Source organism: Dipteris shenzhenensis, chromosome 26, assembly GCF_047967505.1.
Source record: "Dipteris shenzhenensis isolate YYH24624 ecotype China chromosome 26, Dip_SZ_1.0, whole genome shotgun sequence".
NCBI classification, from domain to species: domain Eukaryota; kingdom Viridiplantae; phylum Streptophyta; class Polypodiopsida; order Gleicheniales; family Dipteridaceae; genus Dipteris; species Dipteris shenzhenensis.
Genome location: NC_141621.1, coordinates 19,577,804 through 19,582,378, shown reverse-complemented (window position 1 = coordinate 19,582,378; position 4,575 = coordinate 19,577,804).

Here is a 4,575-nt window from a genome sequence, read left to right as displayed (position 1 = left end):
GGTGTACGTGAGATGGATTTGAGCTTGAGGGGGAGTGTTGAGATATCAAGCTCTACCCCCGATATATCTCCTGGATGACTATCATTTATGTCACCGCCTATGTTAGTTGTACTCGTGGTGTAGTTAGACTACCACGTATGTTTTTGGTTTGGGTTCACATATGAACCACGTATTCTAGGGTTTGACATATAGGGTATTTCCCTCTTCTATTGTATTGTTGTTGTGTGCAAAAAGTGAAGAAAGGCTTCACCCTCCAACCTTGTGTCCTCTCTCTTTTGTGTGTTGTGAAGAAAGCTGCACTTGAGTCTCCTATCTCTCTCCCTTATTCTTTACAGGTTGTACTGGATGGATATCCTGGTCCTAGTTGTCTGGGAAGGAAGCATCCTCCTCCAATTGATGCGGTTGTTCTGAGAAGACCACATCGTGACTTACTAATACCTTCTTGGTAACAGGGTTATAGAGATGGTAACCCTTCGCCTCTTCACTGTAGCCCAAGAAAATACACTTCCGGCTCTTCAGTTCCCATTTGGTCCTGTTAGCATCAAGGACATGCACAAAACAGTCACATCCAAAAACTCTAAAATGTGCAGCTGAAGGTTTCTTACCAGAAAAGGCCTGTAGTGGAGTCATCCCATTCATAGCCTTCGTGTGGCTACGATTCAGAATGTAAACTGCCGTGTTACATGCTTCAGCCCAAAAAGTCTTTGGCAAATCTTTTCCTTTCATCATACTCCTACCCATTTTATAGATGACGTGCATCTTGCACTCTGCTACTCCATTTTGCTGTGATGTATGTGGCAGGGGTTTCTGCCTCTTGATCCCGTGACTTTTGCAGTAACTTTCGAATTCACTTGATGTGAACTCTGACAAAACATGTGTGCCTCAGGATCTATGGAGCACTCTAAGGTGGATGGAACCTATGTGGAAACATGATGAAGAGAGTGCTCATGACATGTATCTCAAGTCAATTAGGTTCCAAGATAGATTAGCTTGGACTCATAAAGAGAATCTTGAGATAGTGCAAAGTGCTTCATTGATTTACTTCAAATGAACCTCCCTTTTATAGGTGAGGGTACTTACATCCATTTGCTTTCTCACATGTGGGATATCTCCTCCATGCCATGTGGCAGCTTGTCCTTTGCTCATACCTTTGCTCTTCATGTGCTCATGGCACCACAACTCTCAACACCTCCCCTTGGTGCCATAATCCTTTGCCTACTGCAAGGTGGTTAGATGTGAGTTACATTCCATCACCTCCCCTTAGTGCTTGCATTGCTATTTAAGGTGGTAAAGTGTGGTTTTTACATGTCAATACCTCCCCTAGGTGCTTTCATGGCTACTCTCAGGTGGTCAGGCTTGTTTTACAAACATATAGGCTGAAGGTGGCAAGGTTGTTGCTTCTCAATACATTTTGTCAATGGCATTCACATCTTTACTCGATGTAGCTTGATGCATGATGCTTTGTTCTTCCATGTGCCTTAATGCTTTATGTGTGGATGCCATGCTTTGTGCTATGTTCATCTCATGCACTTGTGCTTTTGGCATGCTTATGACAGCAATGTGTGCATTCATGCTTTGCTTTATCATTTGTTGCAAAGGTCTTACCAATTGATTTCTTTCAATATTGGCAGTGTCTAATTGCGTACAATGATTCTGACTTGATAGGCGTGTAGAGCTCGAAAAGACGATCACTTTTCCTTTTTGGAGCATGTCCAAATTCCTCCTGGATTGCAAGTTATGGCTTGTTGATGCTTTTGTGAAGAAGAAGGGCCTTTGATGATGTGGCACAGGGATTCACATGTTGAATTCCATACTGTGCTTAACAAGGGGCTCTATGCTTAGGTGGCACTTAACTTATCCTACCCCTAACCATGTGCCTTAACCATGGTTTAATTTAACCACACCAAACCTTATCTGCCATGTGGCATAGACTAGAGCACTGGCCAAACCAATTAACCCATGGTTGCTTGGAGCTAACCCAGGTCAAAACTTATCTGCCACGTGTCAAAATGTGGTGAACCTTAGAGAAGAAAGAGAAAATAGATATGCTGCTTCTCTGAAGCGAGGATGCGATGGAGAGCCGGGAAGATCTGAAACGACGACGCGGTGGAGAGGTCACTTGCTGGTCGTCAAAGGTGCTAGGAGCTAGAGCTGGTCGCTGAAGCATGTTGGCTGCTTGAAGAAGCTCATCCGTAAAGCTTTGTAGAGGCTGCTCTGTGAGTCGCGTATGGCACTGGCTGGTGGAGTGCTATGGCAGAGAGCCGTGAGGGGCTGATGCTGAGAGCTCTTGCAAGGCTCGATGGAGATCGCGGCTGGTGGAGCGGCTGTTGACGCTAGTCATGGAGAACTCAGTGGTCGAGTAGTTGGAGGCGTCGTTGGAGCTTGATGGAGCACTCAGAATTTTTCCGTTAGCTAGAGCAAGCCGAGCTAAAGTCCACACTGCATAGCTAGCCTCCTTGCATGCGTGCTCTGCGTAAGAGCTTCTTTCCTTGATTCATTGGCTTCGCCTCAATTACATAGAAAACCGCGATGTGTCCTCACTCTCACTTGCTCCATCAATTCCATCTTCAACACAGAGTCGTCATGTTTGCTTCTTCTCTTGACGTAGGTTGCTATACACAGCTTATGTGTGCCATGCATGCTCTCTCCCTCGCTCTTGGCTTTTCTGGAGCTGCTGAGGCATTGGAGCCTGGCTGTCGCTTCTTTGCTCAGGGTCTGAAGCTTTGACTATTGCATGCCACTTGTGGGAGTTTGCAAGAGCCGTGGAGCTCGTTCGTTGTAGAGGCTTGTTTATTGCAGCCACACTCAGAGAAGGGAGAGCCAAGCTCTCTGATAACTCACAATACTCACAACAGAATGCTCATGAACCACTCACATTCTCTCATACTCCACCAAAATTAAACAAGGATAATCTCTCTCTCTCTCTCAAACATCCAATGGACGAAATTCTTTCACAAGAAGAATGAATATAGATCTCTCTCTCAACTCAAGAAACACTCTAAAGAACTCTCTAGATCTAAAACTAATCTAGGAATGGGAGCAATCCTAGTGAACTACTAATAAGCTAAACTAGGAGAGCTAAACCTATGCTCTGATACCATGACAAAACATGTGTGCCTCAGGATCTATGGAGCACTCTAAGGTGGATGGAACCTATGTGGAAACATGATGAAGAGAGTGCTCATGACATGTATCTCAAGTCAATTAGGTTCCAAGATAGATTAGCTTGGACTCATAAAGAGAATCTTGAGATAGTGCAAAGTGCTTTATTGATTTACTTCAAATGAACCTCCCTTTTATAGGTGAGGGTACTTACATCCATTTGCTTGCTCACATGTGGGATATCTCCTCCATGCCATGTGGTAGCTTGTCCTTTGCTCATACCTTTGCTCTTCATGTGCTCATGGCACCACAACTCTCAACAAACTCACCACCTCTGTCTAATCTCAACTTCTTCACTTTTCTCCCCGATTCTTCCTCGACCATTACATGCCATTCTTTGAACTTACTAAAAGCCTCATCTTTAGTCTTCAAGAAGTATATCCATATCCTTCTACTGTAGTCGTCGATCAGCGTCATGAAGTAGTAGGAACCACCCAAAGCTTCCATCTCCATCTTTCCGCAGAGGTCCGTGTGAACGAGCTCTAGAGGAGCCTTTGCCCTGCTGGCCTCTTTGGGAAAGGGTTGCCAATGCTGCTTGCCCATCATGCAAGCTTCACATACATCGAGCAGATCTGTAATTTCTGGTAGGTCTGCAATCATTCCACTTTTATGCATCTCCTTTAAAGAACTAAGGTTTAGATGACCAAACCTCTCATGCCACAGCTTAGTGTTCTTCCTCGGGGGGGGGTCACTTAGTGTAATATGTCTATATCACGTGCGTGCAAGGGTTCTTTTCTAAATCCCTATGTAACCTATTTGTAGTATTTCCTGGTATCCCCTCTGTAAATTTTGGGAAATTTTATAAATCCCCTTGTGTAAGTATATTTATTCTCCTAGAGGAATTTTAAAAGTCCTTATGTGAGTCATACACTACTACTTTTGGAGTCCCTTTATGTAGGATGAGATATTTAAACTACAAGATCTCTACATCACCTGCATTATTTGAATCTACACACCAAAAATTGAGGTACCGACTGCAATAATGGGCATTGCATAAGTTTAAGATGGGTTTGTGTCCTGATGATGCCATAAGGCAAGAGAAACAAAGAATAAGAGGAACAAATATCAAACAAGACAAATCATGTGTGCCGTACACCAAGAGCAAAGAATTGTGCAAAGCCACTTGAAACACGTAAAGAGCTCAAGAAACAACCTTTATAAAAATACTACATGAAAGATTGGGAGCTTTTATAAATGCTTTATATCTTTCAATTTTTTACAAAACCATATGTATGGGTGTTTTAACTAAGAGAAGGGATGATAGATTAGCCAATTTTACAAAGCATTCAATGACGATATATAATATTTATTTCTTGCCAAATACAAACATCCACTAAGTCATATCAAACCATGAAGCCATGGTATTAAAAGCATAGAGGCTACATTCATACAACATCTTGTTGTACTCGATGC